The sequence below is a fragment of the Manis javanica genome, chromosome 9, assembly GCF_040802235.1.
Source record: "Manis javanica isolate MJ-LG chromosome 9, MJ_LKY, whole genome shotgun sequence".
Taxonomy (NCBI): Eukaryota; Metazoa; Chordata; class Mammalia; order Pholidota; family Manidae; genus Manis; species Manis javanica.
In genome coordinates, this window is record NC_133164.1 from 2,084,082 (window position 1) to 2,102,476 (window position 18,395).

The 18,395-nt window shown below is 46.8% G+C and overlaps 1 long non-coding RNA gene across 2 annotated transcripts; it reads right to left on the bottom strand.

The window, feature by feature from the left end:
• Positions 1–1,746: 1,746 nt before the first annotated feature.
• LOC108400533 (uncharacterized) lies at positions 1,747–7,656 on the bottom strand. Of its 2 annotated transcripts, XR_005063140.2 has the most exons (4): positions 7,224–7,656; positions 4,648–6,163; positions 4,245–4,436; positions 1,747–3,414 (listed from the first exon to the last, which is right to left on the bottom strand). It is a non-coding gene; the product is annotated as an uncharacterized lncRNA (long non-coding RNA). The 2 variants fall into 2 exon arrangements; XR_001853927.3 differs by lacking the exon at positions 4,648–6,163 and having other exon boundaries at positions 7,224–7,612.
• Between the last annotated feature and the right edge of the window lie 10,739 nt (positions 7,657–18,395).

Sequence of the window (18,395 nt, forward strand, 5' to 3'; positions counted from 1 at the left end):
ACGAAGGTTTCACAAGAAAAACAGTGTGGTTATTACATTCACCCTTATTATTGAGTCCCCCCTGTACCCCATTGCAGTCACTGTCCATCAGTGTAGTGAGAGGCCACAGAGTCCCTGTTTGTCTTCTCTGAGCTACATTGTCTTCCCTGTGACGCCGACACCATGTGCACCAATCATAATGCCTCTCAGTCCCCTTTTCCCTCCCTCCCCACCCGCCCTCCCCCACCCCTCCTCTTTGGTAACCATTAGTCCCTTCTTGGAGTCTGTGAGTCTGCTGCTGTTTTGTTCCTTCACTTTTGCTTCGTTGTTATACTCCACAGATGACTGAAATCATCTGGTACTTGTCCTTCTCCACCTGGCTTATTTCACTGAGCCTAATACCCTGTAGCTCCATCCATGTTGTTGCAAATGGTAGGATTTGTTTCTTTCTTATGGCTGAATAGTATTCCGTTGTATATATGTACCACATCTTCTTTATCCATTCACTACTGATGGACACTTAGGTTGCTTCCGTATCTTGGCTATTGTAAATAGTGCGGCGATAAACATAGGGGTGCATCTGTCTTTTTGAATCTGAGAAGTTGTTTTCTTCGGGTAAATTCCGAGGAATGGGATTCCCAGGTCAAATGGTATTTCTATTTTTTGATTTTTGAGGAACCCCCATACTGCTCTCCACAACGGCTGAACTAGCTTACATCCCCACCGGCAGGGGAGGAGGGCTCCCCTTTCCTGCATCCTCGCCAGCATTTGTGCTCCTAGAGGCTCTTCCCCTTTCTGGTGAGGCACTTGCAGGTCTGATTCTAAGTGGCTTTCTGGGACACATAATTTTAATGACTATCAAACTTGGAAAAAGCACCCTTAAAGAAGTAGAAATCCAAATAGTAATGAATAATTGACTTACTAAATCATGTTACTCATGTTTTAGTCTTACCCACCAATTATGCAAATAATTTTGGTTGAAATTCAGCTGGTAAATTTCCATCTTCCCCAATGTCAATTACTTGTTCTTGCAAATTGATCCTAAGACACTACATACATTACCATGTTTCAGCAAATGTAATTACAACCCACATTGCTGGGAAGATTGTTAAATAGAATAGTAAATGATGCCTCTATTTTTTTAAGTATGCAGACAGGAGCATTTTAATAGATGATGTACACTATTTGGGGCAAGGATAAAAAACATAGCCCATCTGTTTTTAAAGGTTTCTCTTAAAAAGCTGTTACTTTCTTACTCATTATTTTAAAAAATCATCTTAATCTTGAAAGCACAAATTAGCAATGTTTCTTATGATTTTTATAATATGTATTAGGAAGCATCCTGTCTTCCCAACAACAGGTCACAAATTTTAAGCATCTACGTTGTTTGTTTGTAAAACAAAACTGCATAATTCATCTTTAAGTTCAACATTCTTTTAATTATCTTGCTATGATTTAATCAGAATAATTCTGTGCAGTGCAAAAAGTTTCATGGTCTTTCTCTACCTCATTGCAAAGTGCTATAAATACCTCTCTGTATTCTTGTTCCTAAGCCAGCATAGCCCTGTGGGTGGTGCAGGGGCTCCTGGCGGGCTCTGGCGGCCAGCACAGCTGCCAAGCTCACCCACGCCCTCATGCAGGGGCAGAAAGGGGCTCCGGGTTGTGGGGCAGTCACCTCACCAGATTCATTCCTTTTCTACTTCAGCCAATGAGACTGGTAGCAGTTTTTCTATTAAAATGTTTTTATTTCAATAAAAAGCCACTTGCTATTAAGAATGTATGTTCTTTATTTAGATACACAGGAGAAAATAGATCTTTTCAAAATTTAATTATCAAGACAGAATACAGCAAACACATACTAGAAACACACACAGCTTGATTAGAAACAAGATATTTGCAAAGGCTCAAGGTGTCCCCCAAAGGTCCATATTAATAGGAAAAGGAGCAGTAATTTTGCAGGAGAAACTGGCAGACAGAACCTTAGCCAGGAGGTCGAGGCCAGCATCCATCAGTGGGTCAAGCTGATCTCAGGTACTCCTGAGGTGAGGGGCCCCCGGCACTCCCTCGGTGGCCTCCCTGCAAAGGCCCATGACCTCGACCTGCTCCCGAGGGAAGAGCAGACAAACCCTACGGAGAGACCTCCTACCATATATGTGGCCAGAACTCTCCGGAAGTACCAAGGTCATGGAGCCAAGGCAAGGCTGAGGAGCAGTCCCAGAGCAGAGGGGACCCCGACTAAACGCAGTGTGGGCTCCTGCTGGGCTCCGCTGGGAGGAAGCCGGTGGTGGGAAAACCGAGAAGTCCTGGCCAGGCCTGCGGATCGGTCAGTAGCGTGGGTCAGTGTTGGTTTCCTGGTTTCAGTCATCATACTGTGGTTGCGTGAGTGTTAACACTGGAGGGATCAAGGTGGAGGGCATGTGGGAACCTCTGTACTTATTTTGCAACTTTTCCGTAAATCTGAAATTATTTTAAAATGAAAAGTTAGAAAAGGAGCACCTACACTTTTGCCCAACTGCGCAGCCGGTTTCCCGCGCGGGGTGCCGTGTTCTGACCCACTTCCTTCCGCCCTGTGAGTGCCGAGTGCATTCCATCAGCATTTCATAACAAAGGCACGCATTTTAGTTTGGCACCAACCCTACTATTTGTGTCTCAGTACTGAAATCACACTTGGAAGTGCTTCCTCTATAGGATTTGACTTAAATTGATGCCAAATTTGAAAACTCCAAAGAAGCTTCTGGAAATGTATCAAACATTGAGTGAAATTTTATAATGTACTGCATTTAGGATCTTAGAAGTGGAAAAACTTTGTCTTAATTTTCAAACGTTTAATCCTTAAGTGCCTTGTTCATCTTGATGACCTCATACTGCTATCAGCTGATATTCCAAAACATGACGTAGCCTTAGGTGAGGGTCATCTTTGGCAGTCATGATTCAAACGGTTTATCACTTTGAATCTCGTGACCGTGTCACTCCCTAGGCGGCTGTCACCGTTTCAGCCCGCGGCGTCACCACCAGAAGCCCCTTTGCTGGCCGGTCGGCCTGGATGGCTGCAGCCAAGTACTCTCCAAGCTGCAGTCCCACAGGAGCCTCGTTAAGTCGTTGTTCCACTTTGCAACGATCAGTTTTCTTGGGACCCAGATCATTTGTAAATCCAATAAAACAGACACAACAAGACTATTTAAAAGATTTTGAACAAAAGCCACCGAGGAGCCGCTGTCATCCCTCTGGCCGGCCCTTGCAGCCAGGATACCACACATTCCCGTGTCGGGGCCATCGCGGGACAGATGGTGAGGGCCCAGGGCCACTGCTAGCGTTAAATGCTGGTAAAGATAGTTTCTTTATTGTTTAGGTGAAAATGAGTGTCAGAGGAACTCAGGGTTTTCTTCCAGCTCTCCGACGTTGATTGTGCAGTGAAGCAGCCCCAGCCACACGTGGCTATTTAAATAAAGGGATAAATTAATTGAAAGCAAATGGAATTACAGTTAGAATTTTTACGAGCCACCTGTCAGGCACTCACTAGGTAGGGCCCACCGTACTGTACACGGGACTTTTCCTTCAACGTGGCGAATTCTGCTGGGCAGCTGTGCTCGTGGGCTACCCCGTGGCCACTCTCTGTGCTCGTGGCCTTAGAGTAGCACTGAAGACCCTTGGGGCATGAGCCCTGGCGACGCCTGAAGGAGCCCCAAGCCGTCCGCGCACAGATGGGGCCTGCGCCCAAGACTGGGGGCCCCCATGCCCTTGCCTGCCTGCCCCCCCGCTTCCTCTGGAGTGTTCTCTTCGCTACTTGGCTGTCTTCCTAGCAGCTCAAGAAGCCAGGGAGACCCTGCGAGGCCCCCTGAGCTCTGCTGGGCAGTGTGGGAGCCCAGCCTGGGGCCTGCACCCCCTGCTTCACCAGCTGGGGATCCGTGTGCCACTCAGCAGCCTCTGAAAAGTCCAGTTCCCATAAATCCAGGCAAGGTAAGAGCTCAAGCTGCCAAAAACGAGCAAGTATTATTATTTGTCCTGTGGTTCATTGTGGGGCGGCTTATCAAGATGCCACAGAAAGAGCATTCTGGGTGAAACAAAAGGCAGACAGTATGTCCCTGGCACAGGCTGAAGGTGGAGCCCAGGGTGTGGCTGGGGGGCATCCTGGCAGAGGGAAGGAGGGCTGCAAGCAGAGAACCAGGCGGGGACGGACAGGGTGAAGCGCCAGCAGAGGGACGGTCTGATTCACAGACGAGGCGAGGGCCGGCCCCACACAGAGTCTCGGGCGACCGAAGGCGCACCTGCGTTTCCAGCCTGGCATCGTCTGGGCGAGGCGACAGGCAAACGAGACCAGCGGGGGGAAGGAAGCAGTGGGGCATCAGCCGGCAGCCAGCCCCGCGCCCGGGGAAGGAGAGAAGCCTTCTGCGAGGGATGCCTCGCTCTCTGGACGCGCTGGAGAGGGTCCTCGGGACGCACGGTCACTGCAAGTCCAGCTGTAAAGGGAGGAAACGGGGACTAATCAGGGGAGAAACTCCCTCCTGCCCATCTCACAAGGCAGGTGGCGGAGAAGATGCAGGAACCTGCTCGTTCCCGCCTGCCTGTGGGTCTGAGCCTGGAGGGAGACGTCCTGTAACGACCTCCACGGAGAAGCGCCGCAGCCCCCAGGGGGTGAGGCTGCCTCCTCCGTGTGGTCGTGACACTAACCCTCAGAATAAGCAGTGTTAGATTATGTCAGGCCGGGGTCCTATCCATTCCTCCCATTTTCAGGTTAAAACACCGAGTCACCGGCCAGGAAGCCAGCAGGGAAGCGGCGGGGCCTGGCCGCGCGAGGTGCTCCGGGCCACCACGCTGGACTTCCTGGAGGAAGGGTGGGAGGGTGACTGCGTGGACACGGCCGCCTGGGGGGGCTGACCTCACAGCCTGCCCAGGTCGTGATCGGCATCTGCTGGAAGATTGAAGCCTGCGCCGACTTTCGTGACAAAGACCCCGCGAAATGCTCTCCCAGGAGGAGAGCGGCGAGGCTCACAGCCTGCCCTGCGGAGGCCCAGCGAACTCTCCGAGGGGCGCGCTGGTCCCCGGGCACGTCTGCAAGGGGCGGTGTGCAAGGGGAGGGGGGCGGGCCGGGCCGCCGGGGGTCACGCATGCCTTCGAGGTCCCCGAGTCTCTGTGCAGTTCTCTGGTGGCAACACTTTTTTACTCATCAAATAAAACTTGGCAACATTCAAATTGTTTGAAAAACCAAAGTTTTTCAGCAATGACTTGTTAGAAAGGCACTGTTGCTAAGGAACTAAACTTTCTTAATCTGATGAAAATTTCAAACCATAAATTATCCAAGGGCCAAAGATTCCAAGATGTCTTTTGCATTAAACAGCAGGGTGATGGCCTTAAGCAGACATCTGTTTTAAGTACATTTAAAAACTGATGAAGAGAGTTTCCTTAAGAACTTGAAAAGATACTTTATCACACACAATCACGCCAGTCTTCAAATAAAGTGAGAAACCTAGATTACCAACACTGGCTTCTGTAACAGAAGGAGACATGAAATTAATCGAATTAAGCAAGTATACATAACAAAGAAATCACATTTGATATTAGGCTTGCAAAATATGGCAATGCATTCCTTGGTGAGCCAGCAAAAGAACAGAACTGGGCCTTAACGCTGCTTAGAATTTTCTTAAGTAGAAGTGGGATTTTAAAGCCTCTGGGTCAGTGAAACCATAGAGTGGGTATTTATGAGGTTTTCAAGGAGTGCGTGGTTCCGTTGAACCAATCAGCGAAGTGGAGAAAGGCCCGGCCCGGCCTCTTAGGTCTGGGAGGCAGGAAAGATGGAGGTTTCAATGGCCGCTGGAGGGAGAGCTGCCAATACATGATTTTCTCAAAATGCCTCCTCCCCCAGCACTGCCAGGAACGTCCATCTTTACAAAGCCGCTCGGAAATTCTTGGCATTGGAAAACACTCAGAAAGCCAGCAAGGCTCCTGTCACTGAACAGAGAACATTAGCAAGACGAGCCTGTTCATGACGCAGGTGGAATGGATGGCGCGTTAGGAGGTGGGCCGCTGCGGGTGGCGCTCACTTGCACACCAGCGGCGTTTGCGCTCCGAGAAGCATGAAGCAAATCCACGTTCTCCAAACTGGCTTCATTGTTCAGCCCATCAGCACACGATGTTTGAGCACGACCCCTCGTCTGTGCAAGTTCATCAGTTGCATACATGAAATATACTGATGCAGGTGTTATAAAACAGAAAAATAGCAATATAAAAAGATGACATAAAATATAAATAAGTATTCTAGTATTTTCTTTCTGCATCCCAGTGTATAATTTGAGGCAGCTTCTGTGGGCCATACTGTACTTTGGAGTCTACTGAAATACTAAATGAATTAATAAAAATATATACACCTGTATTTCAACTCAGAATGTAAGAAATACAAGCTGAAAAATAGAATGGATGAATAACAGGAGAAACGAGGGAAACAAGAGCTCAAGAGGGAAAGAATATGTTCTAGATATTTGGGTTTTTGTTTTCTCTTGGTTCGTATTGTTTTATCACTCACATTTCTAGAGACCATGGCACTTTGAGTTCGAATTTTTTTTAATGTTAAATTTTAACTCCATTGTCGTAAGAAGAGAGAGCAAGGAACAAATTAAAATCCTATGGAATGTCAAGAAAGGGAGCCAAGGGCTTTGAGGGCCCCAGCGTTTTAATGCGTTGGTTATCTCGGATAGCCCTGGGATGCCAGGCCAAGCTGAGAGTCTGGGGGCATTAAAATCTGGGCAAAGAAGCCTTGTCCGTCACACAGCGCAGCCGGGGACCGCAGATAGGGAGACCAGGCCACGGGCGCTGCACAGCCTCGGCCTCAGGGCCCGCCCCAGCCCCACGCCCCGCCCCCAGCCCCAGCACCACGCCCCGCCCCAGCGCCACGCCCCGCCCCAGCACCATGCCCCGCCCCTGCCCCAGCACCACGCCCCGCCCCTGCCCCAGCACCACGCCCCGCCCCCAGCCCCAGCAGCACGCCCCGCGCCTGCCCCAGCGCCACGCCCCGCCCCCAGCCCCAGCAGCACGCCCCGCCCCTGCCTCAGCACCACGCCCCGCCCCAGCACCACGCCACGCCCCTGCCCCAGCGCCACGCCACGCCCCAGCACCACGCCCCGCCCCTGCCCCAGCACCACGCCCCGCCCCCAGCCCAAGCACCACGCCACGCCCCTGCCCCAGCGCCACGCCACGCCCCCGTCCCACGCCCCTTACGTTGCTCTCCGTTCTGCCCCAGCGCAGCCGCTCACCTGCTGTGGATTTTCTGGCTGCCGCAGGCGCGCACGTCCTTTGCACTTACTGCTGCGCCCAGGTGCACTTTGGCTACTTCGTTTTTACTGTAGTGCGGTTACTAACTCAGGCCCGGGTCGGCCGCCGAGGCAGAACCGGGAACAGGCCTCAGCCTGCGCTCCCACCGTGCCGCACACGCCTTCCGCAAAGGCTGAGGGAAGGACGAGGGCTGGGCTACCAGGGCGGGGATCCGTGGGGCCGAACCGAGCGCTCCCGGCCGACGCCGGCGCCCGCGGGGGGAGAGGCGTCACGGAAAGGGGCACGAGCCGCCGGGTGTTTATGCCGAGAACGTTTTCCTAAACCTTTGGAACCTGGTTCCGTTAACTGTGCAGTTCGTGTCCAACACAGACTTCTCTGCATCACAAACTTCATGTGATTAGAATTAAAGTACAATTGGGCAAATTCCCACTTATTTGATTAAAACAGAAAGTTCACGTGGGTGACCAACTTCCCAAGGAGCTCTAATCCGTATTACCGTGTTGGGTTACAGCCTGAAGAGTTTGCAGAAAGGAAAGTGCTTTGATTGTACTTAGTTGAACTTGAAATGATTGTTTTTGGCATTCATTCAAATAGTATTTCCTGTGCGTACGCCGATGTGTCAGGTCCCAGGATGCGAAAGTACATCCGTCAGGGTTCCTGGTCTCTCAGAACTCACTGTCTCGTGGGCAGAGGGCAGTTGATAAAAGACGTCTATTTCTAGCAATATGGCAGCTAGATACCCTGAACAACCGTCAGATAGAAGTGATTAATATGCTAAAAATATTTTTTTAATGCATTGCAGAGACGGCATGAGGTTAAAAAGTAAATCCACAGAGACCAAAGCGTAAACGAAAGCAGAAACCCCGGTCAGTGCCAACGATGGCTTTCCCCTCAGGCCAAACCCCAGGGCCTGGTCTGGTCGGCGTGGGGGCCCTCATGGGGGCCCTCGGTGCAGAGCAGGCGGGGAGGACACACAACCTCTGAGGCCTCACAAAGACTCAGGAACGTGGTTTGGAGGTTCTGGCCCACGGCTGCCCCAGTGGGAAAGTCTAGCGAAGTCCATCCTCATAGAGCTGGAATGAGAAATGAATTTGCCATGCAGGACAGGAAACCTGAAAAACACAGCCAGCCTGCCCGTGTGTTTGTGGTGTGAATTTACACCAGCTGGAAAGTTTGAAAAACCCCAAGCTGGGGTTTTAATTTAGCTTGTTCCCAGATTGTTGAGAAGAAAAAGAAATCCCCAATGCAGAGACCTTTGAGGCCTCGGGAATTCTTACAGGTAAAATTCCCAAGGGATCAGCTGTTTCACAGGAAAAGAAGGTAAGTAAATAAATCAATCGGTCAGTAGAACGACACGAAAGAAGGCGCCACAGCTGACGACAAGGTCGAGCCCTCCAGGGCCTCAGGTGCACAAGCCACCACCTGGAGACCGCAGAGCAGCCGCCTTGCAGGGCTTGTAACATAAAGGGAGCTCAACGGGCCTGTCAAAGAACAGGGACACGTGAAAAAGAACCAAGTAGAAGTTTTTAAAATAAAAAATAGACTTGAAATTTTTAAGTTAATGTACAAAGAGCAGATGAGATATTACTGTAAAAAGAATTCATGACCTGGAAGAGAGAACCAAAAACATGATGAACAGTGTAATGTGTAGACACAGAGAATTAGGCTGTCTGGGAACTCGGGGTTCCAGGTGGTGGTAACAGAGAGAATGGGGAAGAGACAGCTTAGAACGGAGAGAAGTATCTTCTACTACTGTTGAAAGCCACCCATCTTCAGATCAATGAAGCTCAGTGGGTCCCGAGAAGAATCAGAAAACAAAACTAAGAAGACCCAAGTGAAAGTACAAAATTCAAAAGAAAAAGTTCTCTTAAAAGCTACCAGAAAAATAATAAACCACTGCCCAGGATGGGCCGTGGACACACTTCTGACTCCTTGTGGAAGCGGTAGAAGTCAGAAGTCAAAAGAAGATTCAAAATGTTGAGGGAAAATCTCTCACTCTAGAATTCTTTGTCCTGAGCAAACTGCCTTATAAAAATGGGAGTAAAATGTATGTATTCTTAGACTGAATCTGAAAGAGTAAACCACCAACAGATTTTCATTAAAGGAAATCCTAAAGTAAGAATTTAAGACAGAAAAACAACAACCCAGCTAGAACTTCTGAGATGCAGAAAGTGTGGTAAGTGAAGGCATTAAGCATGAGGCAAATCTAAACAAATATTGACTCGTAAAACAACAATGCCTGATGCAGTGCAGGACAGCAACGTAAGACATCGGTGCTCCTGTTGTTAGGGAAGAGGGTGAAGATGCTAGTTAAGTTCAAGCCTTGCTGGACATGCAAGTTAAGAGTCTAGAGTTGTATAGATGGTGTACAACTTCCTGACATTGGTCTTGGCCATGATTTTTTGCATATGACACCAAAAGCACAGGTAACAAAAGCAAAAAATAAACGGGAACTACATCAAAGTTAAAAAGTTTTTGCACAAAAAAGGAAACCACCGAAATGAAAAGGCAACCTACAGAATGGGAGAAAATATTTGTGAACCATGTATCTGATACAGGATTAGCAACAAATATGTAACAAACTTACACAACTCAGTAGCTAGACAAAACAAAACAAACAAAACAAAAAACTCATTAAAATATGGGCAAAGGATCTGAATAGACATTTTCCCAAAGACGACATACAGATGTCTAACAGGCACATGAAAAGGCGCTCAACATGGCTAATTATCAGGGAAACACAAATCAAAACCTCAAGAAGAATGGCCACCATCAAAAGGGTAGAAGATAATAAACGCTAGTGAGGATGTGGATAAAAAGGGGCCCTCATGCACTGTTGGTGGGAATGAAAATCGGTGCAGCCACTGAGGAAAACACTATGGAGGTTCCTCAGAAAATTAAAAATGGAACGACTGTATGATCCAGCAACCCCACTGCTGGTAATACATCTGAAGGAAATGAAATCAGAGCTACTTGCACCCCCATGTTCACTGCAGCATTATTCACAATAGTCAAGACATGGAAACAACTGTGTGTGTCTCAGATGAATGGAAAAAGATGTGAGATTACACACACACACACACACACACACACACACACACACACACACAGTGGAGTACTACTCAGCCACAACAACAAAAATTCTTCCATTTGCAACCACTTGGATGAATTTAGAGGACATTATGCTAAGTGACATAAGCCAGACAGAGAAAGGAAAATACTGTATGATCTCACTTATATGTGGAATAATAATAATAAAAAAAAAGTTGAACTCAGAAACAGAGAGTAGAATGGAGGGTACCATGGCCTGAGGGGCGGGAGAGATGCGGAGATGCTGGTCAGAGGGTACGAGCCTCCGGATACAAGATGAATAAGCTCTGGGGATCCTGTGTACAGCACAGTGACTATAGGTAATAATACTGTGTTGTACACATGAATTTTGCTAAGAGAGTTGATCTGAAGTGTCCTCACCACAAAAAAATAAAAAGTAACTAGGTGAGGTAGGTGGTGGATGTGTTAATTAGCCTGATTGTGGTAACCATTTCACAAAATGTATATGTCAGAGCATCGGGTTATATATTTTAAATTATATAATTTGATTTGCAAAAAAAAAAGTAAAGCTGTGAAAAACAACAAAATAAACTCAAAGAAAGAAGAAAGTTATCTTGATAACAGAATGAATTTTAAAAATGACAATAATAGCATTTGATCAATGATACCAGATTCAGTAATTTTGGAAAGACCAATTAAATAGATTACTATTTGACAGCCCATTTTAAGGAACAAGAGACAATATACAGTATTATAGTATCTTTATGTGTTGACAGACGCCAACGACACTTTATGGGGTGAACATTTAGTAATGTACATTGTTGAATCACTATGTTGCACACCTGAAACTAATATGAGTGTATATCAAAGGTATTTCAGTGAAAAAGAGACCGTATACAATAAATAACATTAGAAAGGAGGTTACCTAACCATAGTCATCAAGGTCATGACGATAATAATACCTTCAACAGCATGTCAGTAAATTTGGAAATCTAAATGTAATAGATTTTCAGGGAAAATGTGATATAGAAAATATAAAATGGTGAAGTGAAGTGAAGATGAAGCGGCGATCTCGAGGCGCAAGGACTGGAGGCGCTCAGGGCTGCTGCTGGAATGGTCGCTCGCAGGCGTTGCTGACAGATCTTCAAGGAGCAAAGGATCCCTGTGATATGTAAGTGCTTCCTGAGCAGAGAAGAGGTAAAGCTTCCAAAGCCATTCTGTAAGATTAATATAATCCTAACACCAAAGCAAATGGGAACCACTTAAATAAAAACCTCACCTCAGAGACACAAAAATACTAAAATACTATCAAATTAAATACAGAAATGCATTAACAGAATGATGCATTGTGTCTATGAAGAGTGTATCCTAACAATGCTAAGGATATTCAAAATTAGAAAATTTACTAAATTAACAAAAAAGGAGATCCATATGTAGCTGCTTCCCCCAACCCCCACTTCAAAAAAATAACCTGAGAAAACTCAACACTAATTTCTGGAAATACTAGAAATCACAGGAGGAACTTTCGGGTACCAAACAAACCATACTTTTTCAAAATCTCCACATCAGCAGAAGGGTGAAATACTCAAAGCAGTGTCCTTAGAACCGGGGCACAACCCGGAAGGAAGGGACCAGGAAGGTTCTAAGTGGGAGGGCTGACTATCGGCGGTGGGAATGGGGCGAGCACTGGAAATTCTGCAGGGATGATGTTCTAGTAGAAACTCTCAGAGACACTATGTTGTACACCTGAAACTAATTTTTTTGTGGAGACAACTGACAAAATTCTATAACTGGTGAGAAATTTCTGCCAGCAAGGTGGCTAGATTCGGGACCGACATGCAAAAATTACCTGCTTTCCTCCATGCAAACAGTAGCTAATAAGGCAAAGCCATAGAAAAATTGGTCCATGCAGGGTAGCAACTAAAACACAAAATATGAATAAGAAATATGAAGAAAACTATACAACTTTAATGATGGATATAATAGATACCATGAGTAAATGGAAATACATGCACCATATACCGTCATGAGAAGATTCAAATAGCAAATATCTGGGGACTCTCCAAATTAATCTATTATAGTTAATGTAAATGAGTAAAATGTTTGTCCTATTAAATATAAAAATAGATGCTGCAATGCTGTTGTAACAAAAACAGTGAGGCTCTTCATTTGTTTTGCAGGAATAAACAAATGAGTCAGTGGAAACGGACTGAGACACATATGCAAGTTTGCGGTTTGATCGAGCTCCATGAGTGAGAAAGTAACGGGCTATTCCATACTGGGACACCTGACCATCCATTTGGGGAAATACATGGTGAGGGTTAATATACAACATCATGTAAGTTCCAGGCACTTTCACATACTTATTTAAGCTTCATATTAACATTCATATCTTTAAGGGATACGTATGAATACCCATTTACAAGTGAAAAAAGTTGAACCTCAGAGAGAGGAAGAAACCGCGTCTGGGTCACAGGGCTCATACACACCAGAGATAAGCCAGGTCCTTCCCCCTGCGAGGCCTGTTCCCCACCACACTGGGCATCGCGCCTGGTCACCCACCATAGCCAAGGAATTTCAATAACTCTGTACCCCAAACACCAGATAAATTCTAGATGGACAAAGGAGAAATATTTTTTTAATGCAAAGAATATAGGAGAAGATTTAATAATCTTAGGGTAGAAAAGACTTTCTTAAGCAAAATAGCATCTAAACCCCTATAAAGAAGAAAAGCTCAGAGATGACAATCTCAAAATTTTTAATTTCTTTATGATAAAAGATGCCATAAACAAATATAAAATAACAACGGACTGGGAGAAAATATTTGCTCATAACAAAGCAATAGGAAAGTAGATAATTTTAGATTAAATACAAGTGGTCAATGCACACCTGGAGAGCTGCAGAAAATCACCAGAAACAGGAGTGAAATTTATATTTCAATACATGTTTATATATAAAAAAATTTAGTATGTATAAAATATATAATATGTTCGGTAGTTAATATATAATAGTGTATAATTATGTATATTTTTCCCCATAGGAAAAATTGTATTTGGTTAATAGTCCATGACAATAAAGGCCAGGGGCAGGGCACTCAGACTGCGGGGTGGAGCGTGAAAGGGCACAGCTCTGTTGGGCAGTTTGGCAGAAAGATAAAGTGTGAAAACCTGTCCTGCTATAATTTAATTTCTATGTATCTGTCATAGAGAAATACTCATACATGTGCACCATGAGACCAAAGCAAAGGTATTCATAGAATGGTTCGCGGTAAGGAAAAAGTTGTAATCATCTAAATGTCGATCAATAGGACAAAACCATCTGTAGTAATTATATGTTAATTATCATGTTAATTAATCTTTATGAACTGACATGGAAAGATGTCCAGGCAAAGTGTTACATAGGAAAAAGAATTAGCTGGTTGAAGATGGCTACTAAGGTGTGATCTTATGTAAACATTTCAAAGCAAAGCAAAACTGTCTTTGCGTCGGTGCCGTTCTGCTTAACCATCGCTGTGTAACACACCATCCCCAAATTCAATTTGCTTAGGACTCTGTGATTTGGGCAGGGCTGGAGGGGCACTTGGCGTCACGTGGGGCTGGAACCCCCTGCAGGCTGGCTCCGGGTCTGGCGGGCAGCACAGGATACCCGCTGGGACTCAGCGGAAGACAGGCAGGAACACCTGTCCGCTGTCACAGGTGTTGTGTCTGGGCGTCTGCAGAGAGGAGGGTCCCTCGGAAGGTGTGCCACCCGCCCGCCCTCACCTGTGAAGTGTCCTGCCCCGAGCCTGCTGCCCTCCTCATGAGGGCAGGCTGGCAGCCGCACCCTGCAGCCCGGGGAGGAAAACGCGCCCTGGACAGGAGGCGCGAGGAAGCGGGTGTACTTTCCTAGAAGAGCTGTGGGGATAGGTGCCCAGCAGGCTGACAGCTGTGACCTTGGGGAAGCACCCAGCACTGAGAAGCGGCAGTGGTGGCAATCTGGCTGGTACACAAACCCCACCTCGACTATCTTAAGAACACAAGGATTTCTTGACTCATAATGGGAGTTCCTTCAGGGGTTCAAAGGATGCCTTCAGGAGACTATCTTCATCTCCAGGTCCCAGGCTCACTTCCTCCATGTGGCCGGCAAGGAGGACTCCGTAAGGCCTCACAGCTCAGCAGTTCCAATGGAAGATGCTGGGAGCTCCAGAAAAGGGTCCCGGGAAAGGAGGGGGTGCGCCGGGGTTCTTGCCGCTCTCACACTCACCGGGGAGGCCAGCTTGTGAGCCAGGCCTCGGCCACCTGTCCTTGCTCTGCTGTCCTCTGCTGGGACCCAGGGGCATTTCCTTTCTGCTGGTTCTGGAGTCTGTGTGAACGGGCCCCTCCCGCCTGTCCCCTCCAGCGTGTCAGCGTCTGGGGCGCAGGCCGCGTGCTGATGCGCGGGTCTCCGCGGCTTTGGACATGGAGCGTGAGGATGCTCTCAGTATTATTTGCCTTTATTGTCCACGCTTTATTTCTAGGTTGGCTTTTCGCTTTTCCTGCAGTTAAGGGATGTTGAGCTGGTGCCCTCCAGTGCCAAGAGGTCGGGAATAAATTCAGTTTGGAGACACAGGGAAGTCAGAGCGCAAGGTGCGGAAGGGTAGCTTTACTCTCTAAAGCGAGAGCCGCAGGGAAAGGAGGCGCCTTGCAGGCCGCCAAGAGCACAGGAGGACGGGTGGAGAGGGAAGCTCGTTGAACTCCTCCCTGGCTAAGGGCAGATCCCTTGCCAGCTCCTGAAGCCAGGGTCACCTGGCGTCCAGTGTCCGCTTGAATCCGCACAGTGTGGGAACTAAGTCCCCACCACCCCAGGATTTGGGGGGGCCTCAGGGCACTGGATGGAGTGAGATTATGTTCTGAGAGCTTCCCGAGGGCAAAGAAAGGAGATTTTGGGGCAGGCTACCAAAAGTGTAATCATTACAGCCGCAGGCCTATCCAGGAACTTGCAGGCCCAAACCAGAGCTCTCGGCAGCCTCTCCCTACTAGTCTAAAGTAGGACAGAATGAAGACTTGGGCTTAAGTCTAGAAAATAGAATGAAATAGCAAAATAACAAAGACACTTGCCACTGGAAGAGCTCAGAGCCAAAAGGTAGTAAGCTGAGCAGTGAGAAGCCTCGAAGGCAAAGAGTGCACTCAAAGGAAGGGGAGCGTGGGCACCCTGAGGAGGCGCACTGAGGGGTTCAGGGTGTGGGGTTTTATGGGGCCTTTTGGGTAGGGGTCAGCATAAGGTATGTTGTGTACAGGGGATTCGTAATTCCTTCGAAGTTTTGTCTTAATAGGGTTATATTTAGTCCGGATCTTGGCATTCTTTTCCCACTTTAGACGTCTGTCCCCTGTCCTGGTGACAGTCACTTGACTGATCAAGGGGCCGGAAGAAGCGGAGGAACAGCGTCACAGACCAAGCTGAAGGCTGACCTGGGCCTCTTCCTCAGGCTGAGTAGAGTTCACGTGGCATGGCCCTTGTCCCATCCCCCCGCTCTGCCTCGTGGGGCAGAGAAGTCCTTGACTGACAGTCTCTGGCCTGGGAGGCCTCATGTACGTGGTCCCATGAGGACGTGGGCCGCACTCTGATACTTTCCTCTATCTGGGGAATATCTGGACATTCCAAGTCACTCCTGGCCTTTGCAACTTCAACTAATTAGCTAATTAACTCTGCGAGCCCTGTCTGGCTCTCTGGTTTTATCTGGTTAACTCTTTGGGTCCCTTACAGTGGGCATTACTGGCTTTACTCTCTCTCCGCCTGCTCATGTCTGTCTTTCTGCCTAACAACGATTCCAAGTTGTCCCAATGATGCGGGGGATGTAATAATGTGTGTGGTGGAACCATCTCTGGTGCCGTGCACACTTGTGCCATGACTTCACCAAGACCCCAGAAATGTCACTTACCGGCTTTTCCCTATGCCAGGTATTTAAAAATATTTAAAAAATCATTGTAAAAGTCAGACTTCAAAGTGATCTAATAGGAGAGAAAGAGGTAATCAAATTAGTATAAATCTGTCCATGTGTTTTGCTTCCTCAAGACATTAGCCTCAGTAGTTACAGTAATGCTGCTGCACTGAGTTTTTGCTAGTATGATCACATTTGCTCTTCTAGGTTTTATTTAGTTGTCTTACAGACATTTTTAAAAATTAGGATGCACTGAAAACTCAGGGGCAAGAATTATAACCTCATGTAAGATTCCCACCACACCAGTACATCCTGTCAGAGCTTGAATGACGACGACGTGCTTACTTCACATTGAACTTTCAGACCACGTTTTAAATATAGAGTAATAGGAATAAACCCACAAACTATTTCATAATTGTCCTGGCACACTCTGTGGTCAGCCTTCCACTTGTAAGCATCTTTGTAAATGGACAAATTGTCAATATAGCCTAGGAACAATTATTTAGGTTTGTTTTTGCTTTAGTTAACGTTCTTGAGTCTAGAAACAAGGTTTCAAAATTTGCAAACGAAAATGCTCCTAATTAGCCTTTTACATTCAGTAATGAGCTGTGAAAAATGCCAGGGAAGCTCATCCTCATGAACTTCCACTAACTGGTATTTTGTGGCAGATCTTTGTGCCCTCAAAGTATTTCACTGTTAGTAACTTCTAATTTTTCACGTTTATGGAGGAGATCAATGATGTGATGAATCAAAAATATTTTGAAAATCATGGACATTGACCATGGAATAACTATAGTCCTCATCACCACCTTAATTTTTACTTAACATAACAAAAGTTAATTTCTGTTCCCTGGACCCATGCCGAATGACAGGGCAAGAATGAAGCCAGGTGCAATCTGGTTGCCAGGGTGGAGGTAACACCGTTCATTTTAAAGATGCACTTATCAGGGAAAGGATTTTAAAGGAAAAGCTGACTCTAAATGTAGTGCCTGACTGTGCAAGCCAGACTGGCAGCGGCTGAGCATCTCACATGCCATCTGCCCCTTGACCATTCCGAGGCCCAGTGGCTCTGCCTCCACCGGGGCCAGCCTGCTCCTCCGGTCACGTCTGGGCTGCAGGGAACGCCGTGCTGCCTGAGCTCAGGACGGCTCTGTTTCTGAGTTCCTGCATTTCCTGAGACGTCGCTTACCTTTTCCATCTCGGGCGCACGCGCTCCATTACTGCGACTTGCAACTAGAAGGTGCTTAAACGGGAGGATTAAGTATTTATTAACCTATTTTTCATGCAAAAGAAACTAATTTGGGAGACAGCAAACCACTTGTAAGCATCTTTGTAAATGGATAAATTGTCAATATACCCTAGGAACAATTATTTAAGTTTGTTTTTAAAGAATTTTATTATGAAAATATTGAATGTTTTGGGTGATCAAAATCTAACCAAATTCAATTTGTCAAATATTAATCATTTAGAAATACCACATTTCAAATGGTCTAAACATTTATCCTGAAAATATTTTCTTCACACAAATTAATTTGAAATTCCAGTTTAGATATGATTGTAGAAACATTTAGAAGTCAGAAAATGTCTTGTTTTCTATGTCAGTTCCTAGATGATCTATTCAGCACACATTCATTGAGGGCCTGTGGCTTCATGGAGAGCTGGCCAAGCCAGGAACAGCGGGACCCGGTGCCCCGGAGCCGCCCCGCAGACCTGCCCAGTGACTTGGCATAACGGGCCTGTTTCCTCGCCTACACAGGGAAGGGACGGAACTAATTTTCTTTCTTCTCAAATTCAATCAAGAGGTGAGTCAAAAGTTTAATAGGCTTTATTGCTGCTGAAAATAAAAGCTCTATTTCTGTTCTACAAAGAGCAGCAGAGCCACAAGCAGATGCCCACTTACTCCTCACACAGGACGTAAGAGGAGCTGACGCTTTATCCTAACGCTGGATGCGACTGACTTTCCAGCTTTAAAGAATCTCAACTCCACTTACAGAATACATCTGCTAACCAGAATCATCAACAATTGACCCCAAATATCTCTCAGCTCCCCTGGTACGGTGTTTAGCATTTGTACGGTACCTCCACGCGTTAGCTGGGCTGACCGCCCTGCTGGGCACACACGATCCCGGGCCCCGTTCGCCTGGGCGGACACCGGGCTGGGCAGCAACTTCCTCCAGGTTAGACTGCACGGGCAAGACTGTCCTGA